A 14890-nucleotide genomic window follows, 5' to 3' on the forward strand; every position below is an offset into this window, starting at 1 on the left:
AATATTTTCAGTTTTCTTTTAGAGTTCCTAACATATTTGCAAAACTGAAAGGTTTTATACATCTTTCATATCTCAATCTACACATAAACTAAAGTCTAATTTAAATTACAAAGAGTTGGTATTTAATATACAACACGCTTTAAAATAATTACATAGGTACTTAATATTTCAATCATATACAAAGCAACAACACTTGCATTAATTATATTTCTTTTCCTAGTTACAATTCCAGTATTGAAGTATATTCTTTGTATAAAATTTTGTTAGGTTGTTTATTATTCTCTCACTCTTTTGTAATATTCAAAGCCTTGGTACAAACTGTTGTTAACTTGTTATTACTATCTCATATGGGATTCATAATCTTGGAGCAAGCTACTCTCCAACTGGTCTAGCGGTTTTGGGAAGTTTGGTGAAGAAGAAAAGAAAAATGTGTGTAGAGTGTTTTAACACAATGGTGAGAGGATAGATCTCGGTGAATATATTTTATTTATAAATAATTAAAAATATTAGCAAAAATTATTCATTCGAAAAATATTAGTGATAATCATTTCTTTTTATTTGTCAGCAAAATAATGATTGGCGATAATCATTTCTTTATTTGGCAAAACATAGTCAATTTTGCAAAAAAATCAGAAAATAAACATATGCTACCAAACATATATTTCCTAAACATATAAGAAATACTCTTCTTCATTAATTTATAAACAGTAAAAGTGTTAGCAATATTCATTTCTTGATTTGGCACAAACATTACTAGTTTTGCTAAAAAAAGACAGTAATAAGCATGATTACAGGACCCAAATATATATTTATTTAGTAAACATGTAAGAAATATTTTTTTGTTTACTCATAAACAATTAAAATACTAGCAATAATCATCTGTTGATTTTCACAAATATTGTCAACATTTTTAAAATTATTTAGACAATAAGAATAGTTAACGTGAATGCTATAACACCATATTAATATCGTAAATGTGTAAGAAATACTTTTCTTCATCTTATAATATCTGATCCTAAAATTTAAAAACACGTCACACTGATAAAAATGTTCTAGATTTTGAAATTGTGAATTATCCATAAACACACATAAAATAGGATATGGACTTAAGTGTTACAGAAAAAGGACTTTTTAGGCTATAGATTCTGGCCCTTGTAGTGTTAAGTATTCATAATACTACGAAAAACTACAGTAAAATGAAAAGATACAACCATGCAAACTCTTCTTCGAGTTACTATTGTATTTAATAAATCTTCTCGATGACACATTGATGTAGATATGTTTCTTGAATATTGAGGTAAGTAGTGACTTTGTGAAAATATTTGCAATATTGTCGGATAACTGAAGATATTTTACTCAAATTTATTTTTTCTTTACAAATTATTTAGTATATGTGAAGAACATCATTTGGCTATGATTAGATCTTTTTTTTCTTGAGCAATACATGAAACATTATTGTTGTTAAAAAAAGACATGAAACATTATATTTATATATAAGAAAGTCGTTTAGTTTTGACTAACATTGATCTGTTGCCTTTGAAGTGAGCTCTTCCTGTTTGTTGGTGATCCGACGTTATCTCCGGTGGCATAGGCATCCCGTATTGCAACTTCTTAAGCTCAACAAGTATTTGTCTTGTGTCCTTGTTTTTAATTTTTTTTGTTGCCAAAGATACATATGGTTAGGAAAATGATAGATAACGTCGGATCACCAACAAACCAGAATGGGGGTCGTCCAGATGGTTAATGAAAATTCAAATCAGATCATCCAAAGAAGTGATCGATTGGTCGATATGTCTAGAATCTAGCTTGCAAACCTGAAACAAATGGAAATAAAGTGAGATGTGAATGATGATATGAATAAAAGGAGAACAATAAACAAAGGAAAATGATAGATAAGGCGGAATGAATATGCTGGATGTGTATCACTCTCAGCTTGATCAAATTATGGCTTGAAGTGGATTTGCGGATGAATGTTTGATTGAATCTCTCAATCTGATGGTGTGATGGAATGATATGATTGAATCTCTAAATATGTGTACTGAGCTTTTTTGATTTTCACAAACAAACTAGTTACACGAAATCAATTAAAAAACAAAGAATCTCTCTTTGAATCATAAATGCCGATATTTTATGAAAAGAACACTCTTTGATAAAAATTGAATAACTTCTATAAACTCTTAGATGATTGAGCGGTGGTTTGTAAAAATGTCGACTATGAGCTTATAGCTCAGATAAAAAGGTCCTAACGTTCTAAAAATATAAGAAAGGAAACAAATAAAAAAAAGCAAGAAATCGAAAACTAGCCGTTGGAATTTTTTGTGGGATTTTGGCTCCAAGTGAGAAACTTGTACTTTCCTGAACCTAGACGGTTTTAGGGGATAATAGAGCTTCCTTGGGATCTTCCTGGGTGCTTGATTGGTGCTGATCACGTCCATAGCTTGATAGGAAAGGAGCTATTGGACATTAATGTCGGTTTACTCCATATAAGGAAAGTTGGTGCAAATTAGGATCTTCCTGATCCTATGTTAGCCGGAGCATGCTATAAACTTGTAAAAATCCTCTTGGTAGTCTATTATGTCTTCTGGAAGTCTTGGTTTAGTCAAGATGTCTTCTGGTCGGAGTTGATTGGCTTGGAAGTGATTAAACCGAAATATTGTCCAATCTTTTCTTAAATGGCTCCGGGTGGATTTGATAACTTCTTCAAGGATCCGCCTGATCCTATGGGTTCTGGTTCAGCTAAGTACTTCTGTAATGTCTCCTTATTGTTAAATATGATCTCCTGGTTTCCATAAATAGCTCTGAGTCGAACCAAGCTGGATTGGTTGAAGACTTTCCATAGATGATGTTGGTTTGGCCGGTTCTGGGAAATTGATTATAACTTCTGATTTTCTTAACAAATTATCCTGATTTTTGGCTTTCTGGAAAGCTTATAATTCCCTCCTGTAGCCCATGATTGGTTCTGCTGAAGGACGCTTCATGGTTGGGCTTGAATCTTCTTCTAAAGGCTGGTACTAGCAGATGGACGGGCTGAGAAACCCCTTACTTTTACAATTCATAACTTCTTTGCCCGTGAATATTTTGGCATGATTTCAATTGTCCTGGAAATCTTCTTGCGTGTAGAATCCTTGCAAATTTATTTAATGGTGGAAACCGTCTTGGTTTGTAAGATATGGAATTTTTAGTGTACATATGTCATGGCTGGCGCTATGGTTGGTTGAGTAAAGTGTTGGGTCGAACTCTGGTTCAGCTGCTGATTTGATGGCCGCATCACTCCTTTAATCTGTCTCTAGTTTCTTCTTCTCCCATTTGTCTTTAAAATGGTAGAGAACACTGTCATATTCCTCCGCAAGAGCACAACACGTTGCACGAAAAAACCGTGGAATCACTCTCTCTCGGTCGGCGAGAAAACTCCTAGTTTTCCCTTCATAGCAGGGATCTCTTTGATAGCAGCAGTCCTTTCCAGTTCGATTGTCTTAGACTTCGCCCTCTTGACCTGGAGTTCGGCCAATCTATCTCTATCTTGGATCATAACAGCCACCAGCTCAAACCTAAAACTTTGGATTGTAAACCTCCCACTTGCGACTTCTTCACTAAGTGCATGCGCGAGATGACACTCCATTACAGCCGCAAACGCTTAAAATAAATTAATCATATATATAATAATATTTAATATAAATTTGTCATTACAGAAGACATTACAGCTAATATCTTTTAAATAAAAACTTAAAACTTAGTATAAATATATTAGTCTAATTAAAATTATTATCTATATTAGTTTATTATATTATGCTGAATTTTCTGGTTAATGATAAAAAGCTGATAAATGACCATCTGTACTCTTCTTAATTTATTCATATATCTTCAGATAATAAGAAATAATAAATAGTATTTAATAATAATTTCAAATCAATATATATATATATATATATATATATATTGAATGTTTAAAAAAAAAGAAAAATGATTGCTGACTACATGAAATATTGGCCATCACATGGCTAACCATTCAAACTAAACAAATGTATACTTAGCTACACGAAGTATATATTATGCATGGCAACATCCTTCAACTTTATGATGTTATGTAGTTAACATCACAAGTTTACTTTCATTCATCCAAAAATGATATGTATGTCAAAAACCGTTTAAATTTTTCATTTCATCAATTAGAATGTAATGTATCTGACGGTAATCTACCTAAATTATATTTTGACTCGTGTTTTAAAAGCGTAAGAATATTTTTAATGAAATCTAATCTACAAAATCTAATCTACAAAATAAATATGTTTTATAATTTTTGATAAGTAATGTTTTAACATTTTTATTTTAGTGTATTTGAAAATAATATAATATAATTATATTATTTATATTAAATATAAAGTTCTATAAGATATTATTTAATTTAGTTTTTAATTTTTTAATCTGTTTTGGTATGAAATTTTAGTAAAACTTCTGTAATTTGTTTGATTAATTGTGTGATATATACTTATTTGATAAAAAAATATTATAAACCTTATTTGATGAATTATTAAGTTAATAATTCATTAAATTAATAATTTCATATTAAATAAATAAAATGTTAGAGTTAATAAATTGACAGCAAATAAGTTTTATAATTAAAAAATATCAAAGAAGTATATATCACACAATTAATCAAACAAATTACAATTTTTTTATTAATGTTTCATAAAAAACAGATTGAAATAATTCAAAAATAGATAAATATAAATTAAAATAATAAAATTATATAGTTTTAAAATACACTAAAATAAAAATGTTAAGCCACTTGAAATAAAAATGTTAAAAACTACCTATTAAAAGTTCATAACAAAACAGATTAATATAAATAAAAATCATACAATGATATAGTTTTAAAATACACTAAAATAAAAATATTAAAACACTACTTATCGAAAAATGTTAAAACATATTGATTTTGTAAATTTGATTTTGTTGAAAATATTCTTACGCTTTTAAAATGTGGGTAAAAAATAATTTTTGTTAAATTATAGTCGGGTCGATCATATTTTAATTGTTAAAACAAGATATTTAAATGATCTCTAACATCCACATCAGTTTTTGGATGAATGAAATTAAACTTGTGTTGTTAACTACATAACATCATAAAGTTGAGGGATGTTGTCATGCATAACATATATTTCGTGTGGGTAGGTATACATTAGTTTAGTTTGCATAGTCAGCCATGTGATGGCCAATACTTCATGTAGTCAGCAATCATTTTTATATTAAAATAATATAACATACATGTAAATGACGATATTTATTATAACTTTATCTTTTGAAAAATAATCTTAAACATTTCAGAATATCAATATATATAAATATGAATTTTATTATTCATTAATAAAATGTGTTAAAAGTTGTTTATGATTTTAAAAGTTGCCATTTATTTGAGTTTAAAATGTACCATTTATTATAAAATATTTTTGGACTATTAGATGTATTAATAATATATTTGGTTAAATAGTAAGAGGATAAATGATAGGTTAGATTTTTTTGATTTTTTTAAAAACATTGATTGTAATCAAATTTTATGGTTTGTTGATGATACCAATGTCTATCGTGTCACAATTCACAAGACATTTGAAGGAAATTTAACAACAAAGCCAATCAGTGGTGCGATCTTTATTTTCAATCCAAGAAGTGGGCAGCTATTCCTCAAGGTAACGTTTTCTTCTACATGCTTTACATTAAGAATATGCATGTTGTGACTCAAACCTGTTACTCCTTCTGTTTACTAGGTCCTGTAAGGCTGTAACATGCAGTTGGATGTTAAGTAACTGCTTTTTGTTTCTATAGGTTATCCATACAAGCGTTTTGGGCTGGTCAGAAGCGTCTTGGTCAGCTAGCGAAATGGAAAACTGCTGAAGAGGTGGCTGCACTCGTGCGGTCTCTCCCTGTTGAAGAACAGCCAAAATAAGTTATTGTTACTTGTAAAGGAATGCTCGATCCCCTCTAGGTGTGCCTTAAGATTGAGAAATTCCTCTGCCACTTTTCATTTACTTAGTTTCTTTCCATGTTCTTATATTTTATTCGATAAGATCCATGTTTACCTATTTTGTCTCTCTATCTACACAGTTTTTACTTGTGTTGAGTTATTTACAGTATATGATGCATCTCTTTCCTAATTCACAATTATGTATAAATTCAGGTGGAGGTAGCTAGCACTAAGGGATCTTATCCTTTCCGACTACGCAAAGAAGAACAATGTGAATACCTCAGCTTTTACACAATCAGAGATCAGAGATATTATCCTTGGAGCTGAGATTACCCCACCCTCTCAACAGAGGCAACAGATAGCTGAGATTGAGAAACAGGGCATGAAATACAGCGTCAAACTTGGATCCCCAAAGGAGTACTATCAATCTATCATGAGGAACATCAACCCACTCATTTCCTAGAGTTTAGCAACATGGTGGAGGCCGACATCGCTGAGGGAGATCGTGAAGACACCTTTGCTTGACATTATGTTTACCATATTTTCTAACTGATTTTTTTACTGCACTGTGCGTTTATTTTGTGGTAAGATTGTAATGTCTATGACATCTTTTGCCAGTAGAGCTAAATCTTTTGAGTATGCAAATCGTTCATGGAAAGTCAAGAAACTTATGTCTTTCAAAACCGAAATGCTATTTGAAATCTTGAGAAACTTATGTCCCCCACACATTCTTTGATAATTCTTTAAAATTCAAAGGCTGAAGAATAAATGGGTTTTTTTTTGAAAAGATCTCTGCTCTAACCAAAGCTCAAGAACTAGTAGACGGTTTATACTCTGTGAGATGGGTCGAGATAGATGTTGGGTGTTTAATGGGTATTTTTATTGAATTTTCATTAGGAGAGAAATGAGAAGGTATATTGCTGATTTTCAATGGGCCAGAGATAGTTGACAGTATTTTTCATATTTCTTATATGTACTATTATTTGAGAAATGAATTTGCTGATTTGTCACGTTTTCTATAATTTTAAATAATTTTACTTATTTTTCACGATCTTATAATTTTAACTGAGGAGTTATCAATTCAAATAAGTAGAAATAAGTATTAAAAAATCTAAATATTTTTTGCTCGACCCATCTTTAAAATCATAATTGTTATAGAATATATAGCGTACTTTACATTAACCAATTTGTAAGAAGTTTTGAATAGTATAAACTCTATCGTATATACATACTATATTTGTAATTTAATTATTGTGCTTCATATTTTCTCAAAGAAAAAAAAAATATATATATATATATATGCATAATTAATTGGATGTCACTATTGATCAAAACTGTAAGATCTTCCTAATTCTCTAACAAATAATATCAATGAACTAAGTTCCATCTGTATGTGTTGTTAGGTTAACTTCATATATTATAAATATAACATCTATTGTATCTTTAGAACATATATTAATAAGTAAATAAGTAGAAATAAGATTAGAATATAATTCTAAGAATATATTTTCAAAATTTTTATGTATTATATTATATTAAATATTTTTCTTAGGGCAGTCTTCAAAATATTATTTTTATAGAATATGTGTTTTAATGTTCAATTATGTATTAGTTAATTTTAAATAGCTAATTTGTAGTTGTTTATAATAAAATAACATTATATTTTATTGCAGTTTACATAATTTTCAACTTTATCAGACTATGAATATGTAGCTATAATACAACAAATTATCTGTATTCTGAAGATTTTTCAAATTATCTGAATTTATAGATATATTTCTATTACAACCCTTACTCTATTAAGTAATATATTATATTTAATATAAAAATAAATAAACATACAAATAATTTCTTGAGAATGTTTACATGATCTGTTATATTATATTTCAGAATGTTTTGAAATCAATTTTATATTGTTGATTAATTGTGTACACAACTAAACTATATTTAATAATTAACATTTGTGATGACAAAAAATTAATATTTGGTTAAATCCCAAATAAATTTATACTGTATCCAAGTAATATAATAAAATCTTTTCAAACTTACTATTTTCTGTATTTAACATAAATACTAGATAGATATATCACAACTCATATATGGTAGTTTCTCTTTTTTAATTTGAACTTTTTCATAAATATGAGATGCCTGTTTTAAAATGATTAATGTATTATAATAAAATTTAATGTTATTCATATATTATTAACCTATCAAAAGTTGTTATTAATTTTTATGAACAAATTTAATTGATCAAATTTGTTTTAAATTTCAAATATATACAAAACTAACTTACCGCAAATAATATTTATATGATATTATCCCGCGATATTGCGAAAAATCATCAAGTTTTATTTATATAAGCAGACTTATGGCCTTTGGCCTATTGTCTATAATTAGGTAGAAATCATAGAAAAAATCTATTATATATTATTTCAGAATCATTACAACATTGAAGGTAGTCATGTGTCATCACCAAAATATGTTTTAAAATCTTTAGAGAATTACGTTGGTCTATCTAAATATATACTAATTTTTTTACTTAACTAATCATAAACATAATTTTTAATGTTCTTCATACTTTGTTTCAATGAAAACTACAGAACTACCTTCTTTTTTTTTTGTCAACAACTAAAGAACTACCTAATGTGACTAAAGTATATATGAAAATTAATGATTTCGAATAATATAGTTTTCATAAAAATTTGTGTATCCACTATCATTTTTATTTAATTTTTATTATTAAATAAATTAAAGAACCAGAGTAACAATATAATAATAAAAATTTAGATTTTCAGTATATGTTATATTTTGAATTTAAAAAAAACTATAAATTACTAAAACTATTGAAAATCCCACAATGAAATTGTGTATCAATGGTTTAACATTTTTGTTATGACAAGTTAAACTAATTATAAAACTATATGTTTTAATTAAATTATATACCTTATAAAAATACATAAATATTTTAATTCCGAATACTTTTAAAAATATTATAAGAACTTCATATTTTAATTTTGAAATTTTCATTTAATTTTTAAAGACGATTATAAATTACTATATATTAAACGTCTCACATTTTAAAAATTTTGTTATCTATGTTTTAAAATTTTTGTTATTAAAAATTACAAATAATAATAAAACCATATAAGTAAAAATCTTTATTTAATAGATAGTCATATTAAAAATAAACTATATATCTATGCTAATATCATTTAAATTTAATTATATACCACATAAAATAGATAAAATGAGGGTTTGATGGGAGCTAGGAATACAAGAGTGAGTCAGTTGCCACTTCACTCAGAAATAGAAGCTCTCATTTGGGGTATGGAATGTATGAAGAATCTACGACAGTTTTATGTTGCATTTGCAACGGATTGTTTCCAGTTGATGAAGATGATTTCGGAACCAGAAAAGGCAAGCTTTTGCAAATTATTTGTAAGACATAAAGATCCTTAGGAGAAGTTTCAATAGCTTAGTACTCATTTATATACCGCAGATGCAGAATACAAGGACGGACAGTCTCGCACGCAGTGCAAAAAAACAACCATCGTTTGTTGTTCATATGGATACGGAGCTACCAGTCTGGTTTACATAGTCTATATGAGTCTGTTTTAATATGTCTGACAAAAAAATTATATATCTTCTGAATCTATAAAATGAGAGTACTTCAATATTTTCATTATTTATTTAATATTTATCTTGAACTTACTATAAAACTATATACTTGAAAAGCTAACAAATTTAAGAATATATTGTTGTCTATTCTTATTATTTAGTATTTATCTAAAATTATTAAATAAACTTTATAAAATTTGGGAAATTGCCTAAAATACCATATTCCTAATACTTATTTTCATGTTTACCTTAACCATTTTTATCCTCACTTTTAAAGAGGTAAAAAAACACTTATAATCCTAGGGTTAACTAATATAGATTTAGGGTTTAGAGTTGGGGGATGGGATATGGTTTTGGAATGTGAAGTTTAAAACTCTAATGTATATATAAATAAATAATTTTTTAATTCATAAAAATAGTTTCAAAAAGAATTTTTAAATTTCAAAAAAAAATTTTGAATTTGAAAACGTATAATTTGAAAACTATAAAAAATATTTTTATTTATTTTTTTATTTATTCATTTCAATAATTACTTACTATATATATAAAGCAAGGGTATAAGAATCTTTTACCTCTTAATGAAGAAAATATTTGTGAAAATGTCCCTTTAATGGTACCAACAATGTGGTAAACATGAAAATTTTCTATAAAATTTTCTCATTCATCGGAACAGATAATACAATTTTCATGAAATAAAATGAATGCAGACAAAAATTATTTATGTGTGTTGAAAATGCAGATCATACTAAAAGATTAGTTTTATATTTTGGCAACAAACAATTTTGGACTATAACAAATTATATATTGAATTTTTTGAACAATTATACATTGATGTATATCTTGGCAACAAAAAGATATGCCTATATAAAATATACAAATTTTAACTCTTACTTAATATATATTTGATAAACAAAAATAAAAACAGTTACAAAAAGGAAAAAAACCTAGTATAACCCTTATTTATCCATTTATTATTAGAGTAACTCTAATTTTATTTTGATTACTAGTTATTTTTTATACATGTTTTACCCTTTGTTCTTTTGTTAAAAAACTATTTATGATTTTACCATTGAATAGACTTATTTTTCTACGTTTTATGTAGTCACAAACTTATTTTTGACAGATTTATTTCTCTTTAGCCACATACTTAATTTTTACAAATTCCCTTTAACAAATTTTTCGCGTTTTAGCCACAAACTTATTTAATTTTGACAGATTTAGTAATTATTTAACAGATTTAATTTATTTGGGCACAGATTTATTTAATTTTGATAGACTTATGTATCATCAATAGATTTATTTTTATATATACACAAATTTACGTCAATTTGACAGATTTAATTGAGATTCGATAGATTTAATTTTCTTTTGGCCACAGATTTACTACATTTTGACAGTTTAATTAAAATTTGAGAAATCTATTTTTCTTTTGGCCACATATTTACTTCATTCTAATAGATTTAATTAGGATTTGGTTGATTTTTTTATTGAAAATTTTAATTAGGATTTAACAAACTCGTTTTTTTTTTTACAGCAAATTTACTATCTTTAACCAAATTCGAATGATGATGATTAAAAAAAAAAGAAGTTGAATGGTTATACAAAACTGTAATAAACCATTTAAATCCAAAACTAATAATTTTAAACATAACCATCTAAACAGTACATGAGTTGTTAAATAAAAGCTGACATGTTTATATTTTTGTTCACATATGTACATGAGTTGTTGAAATTAAAACAGTAACAACCTAGTTAAGGGCCTGACTGGTGTAACCACAGCGGTTGCGAGCGTTTACGGATGCGGATAGTTACGGTTTTAAGGGTTACTAAGAGATTTATACGACTGGTACATCATTTAGAAATTAATGTGTTTGCGGGATACTTGTGACTGGCTAACTACCAAAAGTTTTAGTGGTTAAATAATAAATTAAAAATATTTACATCGTATATAATTTAAAAAATTTAAAATCATATTATTATAATCAATATAAACATTATATTCATAAATCTATACTATTTTTGTAAACTATAGATTATTTTGTTGTTTCAATTTATAGTATAAATTAAAATATAGTATATATATTTTAGCATTTTTATTATTCCAATTTTAAAATTTAATTGAACATTTTTATTTCCATATTTATATGATATTTAAAAAAAAATTGTTTTGCCCTCCAGCAACCGTTTGCAACCGTAAACACTAGCTAGAATCAGCTTTTGAATTTTAGAAGTTTATAGTGGTTTAAACGATTTATGGAGTTTTTTGTGATTGTTGCAAAACATCAACAACCGCTACCAAACGCAAAAGCTGCATTTGCGGATGGTAGCAGAGAAACCAGTCATGCCCTAACTCTTTTAAATTTTATATCATACTATAGTTGTATATTATTATAATTATTTAAATTGTATAAAACAAAATATATTATGTGTTTTATGTCGACGTATAAAATTTGAAAGCCCATGATATTTTGTTTAAAACTCAAGTAACATGGCATAGACAATACTTGAATTAATTACGGTTGTTACTCAATTGGAATTTCTAAATATAAACAAATATCCTATTTAACAGGAACTCATTTTAGTAACCGAAATATAATAAATGTATTTATAATGCTCTAACTACGGTTATATGTTTTATGAGACCTTTTAAAATTTAATGACCATTTTTATCAGTAGATAAAAAATAAAACTCTAAATTAATATAGTAGATACATTACCATATAGACTAGAAATTTAAAGACTGATACTAAGATGAGTCAAAAACGAATCAAAACATCACAAGAATCCTTGTGGAGTCCCCTTGATCTCTATGGACTTGTGTAATCTGTTATATTTTCAGACTCGAGAAGGTTTCTTATTGCCAATGATGCACGACAGCACGAGCAAAGATACTGAAATTCTTATTTACATAGCACTCAGCTCAGTAAAGATCTCACCCCATCAAGTTGTGTTGCTATTGACTATAAGCAATCATCCTCATCTCTTCATGTTAAATTATTATTGTCTTACATATTTCATGGTTATGTGAACTTGTATGACTGGAAGTGGAAGTCAGAGTAATTTGAGACTTTTGATTAATTACATAATTTAAAATTTTAAGAAAAAGTTGTATTCTGATATAATTTTATTTTTCTCGTAAATCTTTTTTTAAATATTATTAAATGGATTGAATCAAACTATTTCAATCTAATAATTTTGATTCATTTCATTTCTTGATCATATATTGATAATAAAGCATGAAAGTTGTTGATGTTACTTTCAAACAAATGCCAATACGTTTATAAGATTATTTTATTCTGAACGCATACTACTTATCTGTGACAACAACATTTACCCGGTTCACACCTGTCATAAAAATAATCCCACTGGTCACAAAACTTTGCGCATCCATATCGCCCTGCTAAATCACACGGCGTTGAGATTTTGAAGCACAGTACTGTCGCCCAATTTATTCCATAACCTATTTATGTGAAAAAATTATTAAACCAATAAGTATATTAATCAAAAAGAATAAAATTGTACCTATAATTTAAAATGTAGTATAAAAATAAATTGTTACCAGGAGTACTAGCAGGGGTAGTAGCCATAGTTGTAGTATGACAATCAACAAAAGATATGATGAAAAAAGTAGTGAAAACAAACAGAACTAAAGTTTTCATAGTGATGACCATTTTATAAGTAAATTTAAAACTTTGTTGTAAAATATTCACTTTAGCGTTTTGTTTGGTGCGTTTTTCTTTACTTTTTCTGATTATATATATAGTGACGCATGCACATTACAAGTAAATATTTTCTTGGTCAAATATATATAAGAGAATATAACATTTCCTTTTATATCAAATATAAGAGATTTTTGGTCTTTGCAAAATAAAAGAAGAGATTTTTGGTCAAATTATAATCCAAGATTGGCTATAGAGAGACACAAATCTATTTATAATTGTAAGAAAATTGTTATAATTTGAATGGTCTATGATTTTAATTTTAAGTAATTATAATTTGATCTAAAATAAAAGGTAAGTCTACATAATTAATGATTTATGGTAGTAATTGTCAAAATTATAGAAAGAGTAATAATGTTAGATTAATTATTTTTATATATTATAACTATATAAAGTAATGAATACAAACCATTTACAGAAATTGATATAAATAATAAATTATTTATCAAATTTTAGGAATTAATTTCTAACTTATAAAAAATTATAAAAGTATAAAATCATTTGTAAATGCTTATAAGTCTATTTAATTGTATAAATAATTATAGGGATTTTAAAATCATTTGATATTGTATTACACATCAACTTATATTAAAAGGGACATCACTTAAGTGATTATTCCTTATGTATTGTTCATAAGTGAAACTCAAAACTAATTCTCTTGAATTGACTGCCTGACAATATGTTTATTTTTATTTATTTAATTAAAATATAAAAAGAAAAACTTATCATAGATAAGCCAAAAATTAAAACTTTCAAACAAATCATAAATATAGATAATCTGATGTAATTATAATTATAGGAAAAATTATTTTGTAGATTATATTATATAAACTTAGAATATAAATAGAAACAATTATAGGAAGAAAAAAACTTAAATATATTTATATTAATAACTACTACAATCTAGGGGAAATTACATGTTTACCACTTTCATGGTACCACTTTTCATTTTTACCACCACAAATGAGACATTTTCAAAAATACATTCTTCATTAAGTGGTAAAAGACTCTTATGCCCTTGTTATTTATATATATAATAAATTATTATTTAAAAATTAAAAAAAATTAAAAAAAAATAAAAAAAATTAAAAAAAAATTAAAAATTAAAAACTTAAAAGTTAAAAAAAAAATACATTTTTTTTTTATGTTTTCGAAATATACTTTTCAAATTCGAACTTTTTTATAATTTTTTTTTTTGAACTTTTTTGAATTTTTTTGAATTTTTTTTTTTCAAATTTCTCTTTGAAAAGCGAAAATTATGTTTGAAACTATTTTTTCAAATTTTATATATTTTTTAAGTATTTATATATTTATTAGAATCATAAATTTAACATTCCAAAAACCTTATCCCACCCCTCAACTCTAAAACCTAAGTCTAGATTAGTTAACCCTAAGGGTATAATTGTATTTTACCCTTCATTAAAAGTGAGGGTAAAAGTGGTTAGTATAAACATGAAAAGTGGTACAATGAATGTGGTATTTGTGGCAATTTCCCTTAACCCTAAGGGTATAATTGTATTTTACCCTTCATTAAAAGTGAGGGTAAAAGTGGTTAGTATAAACATGAAAAGTGGTACAATGAATGTGGTATTTG

At 26.5% G+C, this 14890-nt stretch overlaps 2 long non-coding RNA genes across 2 annotated transcripts; one reads left to right on the forward strand and one right to left on the reverse strand.

Annotated features, from left to right (window-relative positions):
* The first annotated feature begins 4732 nt into the window (after window positions 1–4732).
* On the forward strand, window positions 4733–10350 carry LOC117128383. The gene is made up of 2 exons (XR_004451682.1): window positions 4733–5684; window positions 5821–10350. It is a non-coding gene; the product is annotated as an uncharacterized LOC117128383 (long non-coding RNA).
* On the reverse strand, window positions 8324–14184 carry LOC103839879. Its single transcript, XR_627490.2, has 3 exons — window positions 13137–14184; window positions 8600–13037; window positions 8324–8565 (listed from the first exon to the last, which is right to left on the reverse strand). It is a non-coding gene; the product is annotated as an uncharacterized LOC103839879 (long non-coding RNA).
* Between the last annotated feature and the right edge of the window lie 706 nt (window positions 14185–14890).

This window comes from Brassica rapa, chromosome A09, assembly GCF_000309985.2.
Source record: "Brassica rapa cultivar Chiifu-401-42 chromosome A09, CAAS_Brap_v3.01, whole genome shotgun sequence".
NCBI classification, from domain to species: Eukaryota; Viridiplantae; Streptophyta; class Magnoliopsida; order Brassicales; family Brassicaceae; genus Brassica; species Brassica rapa.